At 35.7% G+C, this 12,972-nt stretch overlaps 1 long non-coding RNA gene across 1 annotated transcript; it reads left to right on the top strand.

Moving 5' to 3' along the window:
* The first annotated feature begins 11,677 nt into the window (after window positions 1-11,677).
* LOC124169452 lies at window positions 11,678-12,660 on the top strand. Its single transcript, XR_006867133.1, has 2 exons — window positions 11,678-12,096; window positions 12,552-12,660. It is a non-coding gene; the product is annotated as an uncharacterized LOC124169452 (long non-coding RNA).
* Window positions 12,661-12,972: the final 312 nt, after the last annotated feature.

Below are 12,972 nucleotides of genomic sequence, written 5' to 3'. Positions count from 1 at the left end.
GCTGCCAATTTGTGAGGGGGATTCTCCACGACAGGGTTCTAGTGGAGGCCAGCTCGGTAGGCTTTCTACTGGGAATCACTTCCTAGAAAAAATTCCAATCCCTCCAGGAAAGACAAGAATACAGAAAATGTGCAAAGTTTGCTCTGCTAGAGGTAAAAAAGAAAGTGGAAAAGCGAAAAGAAAAGACACTTCTTACTGGTGTTCAGAGTGCAAACTAGCTCTGTGTGTGGAGCCATGCTTCAAAATTTTTCACTCTAAAATATTTTTTTCTGCTCCACTTTGAGTAGTTTCAAATGTACTTTTTGGGAAAATGATATTTTAATTGTGTTTTTTATTGTTGTATAAAGCTTTTTTTCAATGCTGAACCTTAAAAATAAATCATATGAGCATACTAGTATTTGGTCAAATTTTTGGAAAACTCAAAAACAGTTCTTTTTCCAACAACAACATAAAAAATATATTGAAAAGTAAAAGCTAAAAAATGCAATATTTTTGAAATAAGAAATCAAGAGCTTTCAAATGAGGTAAGTAACATTATCATGAGTTGAGTGCTTACTTTGTAATAGATTTTTGAAAAATAGCAAAAACGGCCGGCACACAGGGAATGACCTGCAGTTTTTGGGCCGGCATGCTAAGTGTTAACAGTTCTTTATGACATTAAAACATTAGTCTCAACCTCAATTAACTCGTTTATGAATGATTTTTCTTGAAAATGAGTAACTATTGGGAATATGTCGAAGAATAATAGCAATTAATAAGCTGTTCTAAACATAGCCATCAGTTGAACTCTCTCCGATCATTATAATTTAGGCATTGATTTGTGCTTTAGTACATTTTATCAGACATATTGCACTCAAGGGCATAAGTAACACGTTTCTAAGTTGTTTCTGTACAATAAGATTGCAATCCTTAAAATTTTTGTTATGTAATCAATTACTCGTGTTTGTTGATAGAAAAATTAGTGGTATATTAAAATCTATGGTTTTCACCTGTTTGATAAGCATGTAGGCAGGATTTATGATGATTAAGTATCAAGTCTGCTAAGGAAGTATAATGTAAGCAAATCAATTGGTATTAGTGTATTTATAACATTTTTATATTTACAGGCTGCAGTAAATTAAAACTACAGAATAGCCAGCTCCTCATGTGGATGGGAGGAATGGCACCTGGGTTTTCTCACTTGGAGAGGAAAGTAGATGCTTTATTGGCTTGTGACCCAAAGCGAAAGGATGCTGATGTGGAGGAGATGAATTTCAGCCAATTGCCATTGACAGCAGATGAGGATTTCATCAAACTCTGCCGTAGGATAAGTGAAGATCCCTCATTTGAGCCAAAGGTGGTAAGTGAATAATGATAATTTGTGTGCTGCCATCCTGATTCAAACAATGTATGATTTTTTAAATGAAAGAACAATTAAGTTTTTGTAAGAAAGTTTCATAAGAGTTTCATTTGTAAAAAAGTTTCAGAAGTATATCTTGAGCTCGCCAGACATTCGTAGGTGCTTGGAATTCAAAGTGCTATAAAAATACTCAAGTACAACATAATTTTGAAGTGCGTATGGATTAATGTCCAATGAAATATTAAAAAATTATGGTATGATTGGATTTTTGTTATTTCATATGCACTTGTGCACTCATACTACATGTGCATACTAAACATGATAATTGTGTTAATTTCTTTGGTGAATTTTTCTTCTGGCTGTCTACATGATTTTTGTTATTCTTGTATTAGCTGTTAACTCTTCATTGATCTGGTATTTTTTTATCTCTAGATGCAATGTTTGGTAGCAGTTGGTAGAAGAAATGAATGAGAATGAATTTCTACAAAATATGTTGTGTCGTCTTAGGATGACAATGTACCAGAGCTGTAAGCCCTTACAGGCAAACTTAAGAAGAATTCGATTAAGAAATCATTTTATAGCACTCCAGTGTGTCCTGTTACTTTTCGTGAGTGCATCCAATAAGATATTCTAAGACTCGCACGCTCCGCGCGCTCGTTAAGGGGCTCCGCCCCTTAAAAACCCCGGTTCCGGCTTCGCCGTCTACATTTGTGGTCGCTCGAAGACTTTTAAAGTTCGAATAATCTCACCTCAGCTAGGGGCCGGCTTCGCCGGCCAGGGGGTAGGGAGGCGCCCCACTCATTCCTCGAAACGGCTTCGCCGTTCCTTGCTGGAGGGCGGCTTCGCCGCCCAGGGGTTGAGTGTGAGTTGAGATGGGTGGAGTCTACAGCGGCTGCGCCGCTTGAACATCGGGGCTTCGCCGCCCGAGGGTTACTGAAGCTCCCCCTCGCCTACGCCAGTCACACCTCGGAACGCCTTCGCCGTTCCTCGTTGTGGGGTGGCTTCGCCGCCTTGGGGTCGAGGAGCCCCCCCGCGGCTGCTCCCCTTAGTCATAATTAATGCTCTTCTCCACCGAGAGGGGTGCCCAGGGGGATTCGGGGGTTTTAATGTGTCATGCATGCGGTCACTAATCATCCACAGTGATCACGTAGCGATGATTGTAAAGGGTAGTGCAATGCGGAGTAATAGTGGCGACAAGTACCCATAAAAGAAGGCTTAATGGCACGTTTTTCATTTTTTGCGGGGGTTCCAACGGAATACCGGGGGGTTTATACTTGTGTTAAACCAGTGGTCACAAATCGTTCTCATAAATTCCGTGCCGATAAGTCCTAGGGGTCCGGAACAGTGGTCTGACGATTCTTTTACCTGGAGAGGCAATTTATTAGAAATATTTTGGGATGTTTCACGGGGTTATCGGGGGTTTTAATAAGTGGTAGGGGCACCGGTTTAATTGTGACTAAAACTACTCTGAAAGGCGACTTTAAAATTCATTAATTTTTTTTTCAGCGATGTTCCAGGAGGTGATCGGGGGTTTCTGGTATTTTTTCCCGTATGGTTTACGGTTGCTCGCCCTCACCAAATATTCCGGATCTAGAGCTCAGAGGGGACGGGTAGTGTGGCGTAATGTTTGCGAGAAGTACCCAAATGGGAGACTAAATGACACATTTTACATTTGGGAGGGATTTCAGGGGGATACCGGGGGTTTAAATGTGTGTACTCCTGGCGGTCACCATCCATTCACATAAATTCCGTGGGGATGCGTCGTTGGGGGCGGTGGAATAGGCACGAAAAGTACCCAAAAAGTAGACTTATATGCAAAATTTTATTTTTGGGGGGTGTATGTGGGTTTACCGGGGGTTTATAGATTTTTAATGCCAGCGGTCATCAATCGTCCACATCAATTCCGTAGCGATGAGTGGTAAGGATTGGAAAAGCGGCGGAATTGTGACGAAAAGTACCCAAAAAGGCTACTTATATGCACATTTTAATTTTTTTGGGTTTCGGGGGGTTTAAAGATGACGATACTATATGGTCACATTCATTTACTGTCATACATAAAAGAAGTAGGCCCTATGACATTCATAGTCCTATGACATCCATGACATTTCGAGAGTAATACAATAAAAAGTAAATCTCTCCCCGGAAAAATTAGTAGTTCCCGCCATTTTTATTTTTTCGCGGTTATATCGATGAAACTATGTATTGAATATTTATGTTTTCTGAAAGAAAATGCATAGTTCTATGTAACTACAATGTTTGAAAGAAATTGGTCGGGTTAAAATTGACAAAACCTTGTGTTAATCGTTTGGAAATCGTAATTTTTGGTGATTTTCGGAATATTTTAATTTTTTTCCGAGTAACCAAGGACGACGAAATAAAATTATTACCTACATTTCGTAGACAATGTTATGAGCATATATAATAATCATTTTCGTTGTCCTACTCACAAAATAAGGCCAACGGCAGTGGAAAATATGAAATATTTTCCGAGAAATCGATTTTTGGACGCCATATTGAAAGCGTTTTACATATAAATTAACTTCAAAAATTACATAAGTAGGTGGCGACATTTATAAGCTTTCTATATATATGACAACGTTCCGTGTTACGGAAATGTTTCGCCTGTGTAACGATAAATAGTAAACAAACTCCCGGGAGAAATGGGAAGTGTCCGCCATTTTTAATTTTTTACTGGTTTATTGATGGCAATATTGTAAAAATGTTTACATTTTCTGAAAGAAAATGCAAAGCTTTATGTATATAGTAAGTCTAAACGAAATCGGTAGTGTAAAACTGGACGAAATCTTGTGTTAATCTTTCGGAAATTGTACTTTTTGGTGATTTTTGGCATATTTTAATTTTTTTCTCGAAAACCAAAGGTGACAAAGACAAATTGTTGCCTAGGTTAAATGGAAAATTATGTAAGCATATATAATAATCATTTTTGTTATCATTCACCTAATAATAAGTCGACGGGAGCGGAAGGAATGAAATTATTTTAGAAAAACCAATTTTTGGACGCTATTTTGGCAGTCTAATTCTTTAAAAGATACTAAAAACATTATATAATTACGTGCTCACGTTTATAACCTTTCAAAGCGTGCATACAACATTCACATAGCACGTACCGTTCGCGCGCAGTAAAATAAAAACCGAAAGACGGTCCCCGGAAAAAGCGCGATTTCGGCCATTTTGTCGTCCTAGCGACGACACGTGGCGGAAACTTCCGGTTTTCGGATTTTTTCTCCGAATCATTTCGGGTTCCCCGCACGCGTGCCAAATTTCAGCTCTCCAGCACTTCTAGAAGTGGTCGGGAATTTGTATCCATCAGTGAGTCAGTCACCACGAGGGCTGTATATAGATAGGATTATTATAATAATTGATCATTGAAATGAACTTCTAACATATTACATTAAGTGACATTAACTATGTTTTGTATAATTTCATAGGTGTATGCAGAAGGGTCTACCATGATGCATCAGATGTGGAGCTGGAAGGGTGTCTGAGTAATTGGCTCAACCAGGCTGAGGTCGGGAAAATAAGAAAGTAAGTAGTCACTTCTCATTTCTCTGCCACACTAATTCGATCATCCCAGACATTTTCTTCATATTTTCCATTCCCTCTTACAATAGGTATACACTATAATGTTCCATGATACATGATATATCATTTCACAAGGAGTAATTACTATTTTCTCTTCAGGGATTGGCAGAATAAACAGACCGAGGATCAGGCTGATGAGGACAATAATTTTGCTTAATAAGTTCATCAGTAACGATCTATAAGTATGTAACCATGTAAGTTCCATGCACCACCTTGTACTCCCATAACTAAACAAGAATTCAAAAGAATGAAGTTTTAATTTTACATCCTCAAAGCCAATCAGCATACTTGTGAATGTTTTGATAAAATTCGAGCAATATGTTTTTACCTTTTGAAGATTTCTGTATTTTAGTTATTACCATGTGTGGCCTAGGGGGTCATAAATTTTTTAAAGTGTTTCTGTCTTTGATGTTTCCTATTCAGTTTGTAAGTATTTCACTCACTTCATTAATAATGATTAACTATCGATGACTCCACCGCTGCCTCAGCTTGTACATAATTAATGAGAAAAATAAATTCTTCAGCATTTATTTGTTGCCCATTTTATTGAATAAATTTAGCTCCCAAATTCTGTGCATGTGAAATGACTAACAATTGATAGAGTGGAAAATTTTAAATTTTGTTGTTGTAAATTGATCATTATTTAGGAGAGCATTTTATTTAGCAGAAATTTTAAGCCAGTTTTTCCTCAGCAAGTGTCACTACAGAAATGGTAGGTGTGGAACTAGTTTTCCTAGTATCTAGCAGGTGTGACACTACACATTTTCAGCAGGTGTGATGTGACAAGTTTGCTGCACGTTTGAAAAAGCGTAACTAGGAGGTTTGATTCAAGCTTGCAGGCTTGTCATGACAAGCTTGGTGCAAACTTGCAACTTTGTCGTGACAAGCTTGCAGCAAGTTTAGCATGCTATCTGGGATCAATGTTAACATACATAAAGAACTCAGAACAATATTTCAATTGCCAGATCACTGAAGAGTTGATGAACTAATATTGTCCACCAACAAGAAGGTAAAGTTAGCACCAATTATCAATGGGAACACAAATTAAGAACTCAAAAGAGTCATCTAATTGCCAGCTCACTGAATAGTCCATCAGTTAACATTGTTCACACACAGGAAGGTAAAGTTCACAACAATAACTTGTATTATAATTCTAATTCACAACTTGCGGCAGCGGGAAGCAGAACGACGTCACGCGAAGTTTTTCCTGGCATTCACACTTACCCCTCGCACTTTCGAGCGCTTGAAAATTTTCCCTTTTCATTTAATCGCGAAAAATGGTTCTCAACAAAAAGCGTGAACTACGTACTCCAGAAGTAATAATGTTTTGATTCAGGTGATAAAAATATTAGGAAATCACCTTATTATATCCATTTTATACAATTGTATACATGTTATACAATTTTATACATTTCTTACAATTGTGTACATTTCAAAAAATCTTCGCGTGACGAAAATTTTGTATACAATTGTATACAATTTTATACAGGATTTCCTGTATACACCTGTACACAATTGTATACAAAATGTGTACATTGTATACAAATTTGGCTTCATACAATTGTATACAGTGTATACAATTTACACATTTTCATACACTGTATACAATTGTATGAAATGTATACAGTTGTATACATTTCATGCAATTGTATACATTTCATACAATTGTATACATTTCATACAATTGTATACATTTCATGCAATTGTATACATTTCATACAATTGTATACATTTCATACAATTGTATACATTTCATACAATTGTATACATTTCATACAATTGTATACAGTGTATGAAAATGTGTAAATTGTATACACTGTATACAATTGTATGAAGCCAAATTTGTATACAATGTACACATTTTGTATACAATTGTGTACAGGTTTATACAGGAAATCCTGTATAAAATTGCATACAATTGTATACAAAATTTTCACTGGGGATGTGTGCGTTGTAGTGCTATTTGTGATATGATGGGCAATAAATATGTACAAGTAAGGGTAATTTTGCTTATTATTACTCTTATTAAAGGATAAATTTGGATTTTCTTTAAACACTGATCTGGCGGCAGACGCTGGAGATCTTTAACAAAAAGTGGAATAACCCTGCTGAGCCACTTCAAACACTGCAGTAGGGCATCTACAGGCTTGTGACGTCACACACCAATTCAAGATGGAAGTAGGGCTTTTTGGCGTAACGTAAAATTTGTCACTGTTTAAAGCCTTCTCTAAACATGTACAATGAAGAAAATAGCATAATATTATTGTCATTGCTCCTTCTGAAGCACGATCTTTCGATTTCTTAAATAAAAAAAATATGGTGAACAACCCTATTAAGAGCAGAAAAAATTGTTTAAAGGAATGTTTTCGTTCACGTGTAAGTTGCTTTATCGCTGTTTATTACCACAACCTACTGTATTGTAGTTCTTGCATTCCTAGTTATCCTATGCTTTAGTCATAACATCTTTGACCGTAGACTTATATCAGCGTAGCCTTGTCAAATAGATTCCTCGAGGTTCCGAGCGGTTTTGCCCTCTACTTCTAATTATTTAACGAACAAGAAGTATCCCCAACAGCACACATTTGGATATACATAATGTATTTATATTGTATTTTCATGGGTCACATACATATGTATTTTTGTTATGTATAACATGTGTAATACATATGTATTATTGGATGTAATTCCTTTGTATTCATACATATGTAAAAGTGGTACGTGTTTACACGATAAATACATTTGTATTTTTGAAATTTGAATACTTATGTAAATGTGGTCAAAAATACAAATGTAAATATCGTGTAACACTTGTTACTTTTACATATGTATGAATACAGAGGAAATACATATGTAAATGTGGTCAAAAATACACAAAATATACATTATGTATATTTTCTGTAATTTTTGAGAGGTGGATTTTCGTGGCGTCTAGTGAAATGTTCAGAAACATTTTTGCAGAAATAATATGTTCACTGCAAACGCCAGATTTCCTCATTTCAATGATCATTCATCCATTCGAATTTATACCCAGGAAGCTTAAAAATAAATCATATACTGATCGATGTGAGCAAGGGTAGTATGGCGACCATATTTATGTTAATTTGTAAATGCACGCGAAATACAGACGTAATACATATGTAAAATTCAGTTTCCAACCGCGAAATATACACATGGAAAATGGTTCACAATACATGAAAAATACAAAAAATAGTTCTTGCACAGCGCAAAAGTAAAAGCGAAGTTTAATTTTTTAAACAATATTTTAAATTAACTGTTTAAACAAAAAAATTAAATTCTCAATTCTGTCGCAACAAGCTAGGGAAGTGAGTGGGAGTGATAATCTCGTTAACAGTTAGCTCGGCATTTCGTTCGAGACTACGAGAACGTCAAGAACGTGCTGTAGAAGGAACTCCGGCTACTGATGTATAGTTAATTTTATATTTGTTTGTATTATTATACGTATTGGAAGAATTGACATAGTGTTTTAATCCTCGATAACCGGTGCGTGTGGATGGTGTGCTCAAACCGAAGCTATGTTTTGCTGGAAATGTGCTTCAATCCCGCACGTTATTGCGATTCGTGCAAGCCAGCTCCAACAGTTTCCTGTCACTGGATAATTAAGGTAAGGTATGATTTATCTTTTATTATATTGTACGCATACATAGACTACATTAATTATGTTATTTGAGTATATTTGGACACAACTATTGGCGCAATGTGTTGACCACATTGCGCCAATAGAGGTAATTATTTTGTTTATGTTTGGCTATTGTTTTCCTTTTTTGTTGAGTTATGTATCGAGGAGACTGGTGTCCATTGAAGTTATATGGTAAAACATAGTAATGTCAATCTTGTACGTATAAATTAATAGATTATGCGTCGTATAGTAATTCCGTGCTTCGCGGCTGAAGTTACATTTTTTCTTCTCTTAATTAAGAGCAGAAAAAATTGTTTAAAGGAATGTTTTCGTTCACGTGTAAGTTGTTTTATCGCTGTTTATTACCACAACCTACTGTATTGTAGTTCTTGCATTCCTAGTTATCCTATGCTTTAGTCATAACATATCTTTGACCGTAGACTTATCAGCGTAGCCTTGTCACTAATAGATTCCTCGAGGTTCCGAGCGGTTTTGCCCTCTACTTCTAATTATTTAACGAACAAGAAGTATTGGTCGTGTAATATCGGTTCCCTTAAAGCAAAATGTAATATTTCTTTCATCTTGAAATGCAGTCAATCAAGGTGCATTTCGTCATTATTATTAACACAAGATAAATACGTAATTTTCATGCGAAAGTTTGTCATTATATGTAAGAAAAAGGTGCGTACGGGCCAAATTAATTAATTATAATTTTCTTTTCATGCTCTTTCGCGCATACCCAGCAGGCGACGATGTAAATAGCTTGGCCTGGACAAGAGGAGAATGGATTACGGAAAAGACGACGAAGCAAAGCCAGAAGACCAGGTGGAATTGTTAATACCGAGGTAAGGTATGAGGGAAAATTTTTTTTTAACCATAATCGAGAGGTTTCTTAAAGTTAAGCCTGAAATTATCTATTATGTATGAAATTTATTTGTTTGAAAATTTGATATCACAAGTTTATATTTTTTCTGTGTGAGTCATCCGCTACTTAATCATGGTACTAATATATTAGTATCATGTACTAAATAAGCATACCAATGGATTCACGTTTTCCTAGTTAGTTTATATTTAAAAGTAGTCATATGATCTTTTCTCATATTTCTCATTCTTCTCAAGAGAAAGGCTATTAATTTTGTAAAATGAAAGCATTTCCCCAAAATATATGATTTCTCAAAGGACAAGGTCAAATCTGCTCTAGCTGGGACCTCGACATAATTGGTAAATGAAAAAATTTAAAACTTATGTCTGGAATCTAGCAGAGAAGCCAAACTTTCATTTGCATTCAGAATACAGAATTAGTACTAAAATTACAGACTTCACAGAATACTGACTGCCTATATGAATTGAAAAAAAATAAAATTGAAAGGCCTTGAGCTCCTATTCAGATCTTACAAAAAGATATATTTTTGCATGACTTTTAAACTTGACTTCTTCTTTTCTCGTTTCAGAAAGTGGTTAATTGTGCAGAGTTGGTTTCCTGAATTCAGGTTTCTTCTTGTGCAATGGGTTACAACGCTTGTTCCGTGCTAACATTTTTTTCTATTTTCCAATTCAAACCATTGTTTGTACTTGATTTATCTTTGTGCCATTTTTTTAAACTAACCCAGGTAAAAATATTTGGTCTGTAACTAATCTGGATCTGGTCTGTAACTGGTCTGAAAGGCTAAATTTTGTTCTGTAACTGGTCTGTAACAGAACTGGACTGGTCTGGATTTCAGAGAGGCAAAGGAAAATGGTCTGTAACTAGTCTGGAATTCTGGTCTGTAACTGTGCTGTAATATTCGATGGTGTGTAACTGATCTGGATCAACTGTCTGTAACTGTACTGTAATTTTCGATGGTCTGCATCTAGTCTGGATCTATTCTTTAACTATTCTGAAATATTCTATGAGTTTCAACTGGTCTGGAACTATTCTGGAAAAATTCCAAGTGAGTCAACTGGTCTGGATTCTGATGTGACATGAGATCTGATATTTTATTTGGTCATCTGCAATTGCTCTTAAATTTATTTGTAACAGTGAAATTATTATAATGTATATCAGGTATTGCTACTTAATGGAATTAGGAATCCTGGGCTATGGAGTGGTCAATTTTTAATGTCCATTAATTTTTTTTCAAGAAGGGTTACCATTTTATATTTGTTATTTCATAGATGAATTTCACATGGGTTCAAAGGTACCCACTGCCCACAATCATGGCTTGTGGAGAGTTGCGTTATTTGGATGGCATTAGAAAGGGCTGCATCATAAATTGAGACTAATATCAGAAGTACGTCTGATATTAGTCTCAATTTAAGATGCAAACTTTAAGCAATGAAGGTTGAAATGTCAAATAGGGTTTTGGAAAGTAGTTAGCAGTCAATAAAATAGTTTGCAATGGTTTATTCTAATTCCAATGTATTTACCAATTTCAGGCAAAACTTTTTGCCCGCAACTTCCACTGTAATAAAAATGAACTCCTCCATGGTGGGTAGACATAGGGTAAATGAAGGGTAGTACCCTCCATGGTGTGTAGTTAACCCTCCATCAACCCATGCTCTACATTCCAGGGAGGGTAAGGCAAGGGTAGCACTACCGCATGGAAGAAGGATTCTTCCATGGCACTACCTTTCCTAAGATCTCCTTCACTCACCAAACATCTACACTTACATGTTACATACTAACATACCTACTTCTTTCAAAAAATTGCATTGCATTTCTGTAGGGAAGAGGTGCAGTTAATGAGCTGATTGTAAGAAAAATTTAATATCTTCCAGCTAGTAGGGCTAACACACTTTATTTGGGCTATGGAAGCATAAAATAATATACTTAAGTATCTATTTGCCCCCTCAAATGCAAATGGATCTTAATTCAGAACACCGTGTATAAAATGGTAATAAGGTGAACGTAATGCATCATTTCAGTAACCCATTAAAATTAAAGCATTTGTTGAAGAGGAAAATATCTGAAAAGTCCCTCAGGTACCTTCGTGAAGGTACACCTCGCACCTATAAGAAGCAGGTGCACCTGCTCCAGAGAAATTTAGTTCTGTAAAAGAATGTAGTAACTGCGTTAGATACATATTTTGCGGATTAAAAATTTGAGTTACAATTTTTTCCCATTATATAACGTATTAAAAATCGTATTTTGAAACTTGCGCCAAAACAACCAGCGGCCATCTTCTATACCACGTGACCTAACAGCCATTGGCACTGGAATTTTGTTTACACTCGTAGATACAGTAGTTTCCGACTTTGTGAATTAATCTGTGCCTTAAAACCGTATTTTACAAGCAACTGTATGTTTAAGAACGTATGGATGAGGAAAATATAACGTTTTTCAAAGTGAAAACTTCCTAAAAGGAATCGAAAAAAATACTGTTTCATGCCAATTGCATACTATCACAATGAAATCAACGCCGGATAAAGTTTTTATTTACCGGGTTTGCGGAAAAAGTGGCTCCTTGCAGCACGTAGAGATTTAAAGAAGATGCCTTGGTCAGCATCAACCCATCTCTGCTGCACTGACTATTTTAATGTAAGTACATGGAACATATTTTTACAATCCATAGTAAATCAACGAACTTGAGTATCAACAATTTTTAGGACTAATGCAATTAATGAACTACTTCTTTCAACCCAATAGTTGTAAAAGATTATTTATTACTACGTTCTCACTGTGATTACAATTTAGGTTGATCTTTGGCTTAACTTTTATATTAAAAATACAATTCATTCAGATCGATTAAGTTGAAATATTTCAAGTTACTTTTCTCGCGTTAGAAACCACATTGTTAGCAGTTTTTCATGGCATAATAAAGTATTAGCCACACTTTCTAAGACCGTGGCCACACTATAAATTCATTCGTGCATGAAAGGTTTTTCTTGAAATTGAATAACCATATTAGAGAATATGTGGAACAATTTTAAGTTACTTTGAGTACCTACTTATTACTTAGCTGGTTATTAAATGTTACAATTCTCATTTTCCAGGATTGATGGCGATGGACACTAGACGTTTTCTCTACTACAATACATGTTAACTGTGTTACTATAACTAGAGAATGTTTTGAGTACATCAATAAATGTTAAATTGCCTGTATAGATTTATTTTATTGCATAGAAAATCATCCACCTCTATACGAATCCAAAATTTCCTGTTGCAGGGGATATGTTATTGATGGTTTGTCAAAAGTCATATGCTAACATGTTTTATCAACTTAGAACTTTGATGGGAGTTGACAGCTGAAATGCAGTTGCCATGTGTGAGTACAATGAATATCTTACGATCGGATTGACATTTGTTAAATTCTGAATTCCATTTGCACTCATACTGGCATAATCGGGAGATACATCAACTCTGAGCTTTTGATTGTTGTAAGAATTACTAAACTTTCTTGCCCCTTATAGCTGA

The sequence above is a fragment of the Ischnura elegans genome, chromosome 12 (genome assembly GCF_921293095.1).
Source record: "Ischnura elegans chromosome 12, ioIscEleg1.1, whole genome shotgun sequence".
Lineage (NCBI taxonomy): Eukaryota > Metazoa > Arthropoda > Insecta > Odonata > Coenagrionidae > Ischnura > Ischnura elegans.
Note: the sequence above shows the minus strand (reverse complement) of the source record. Positions and strands in the feature narration are given on the sequence as shown.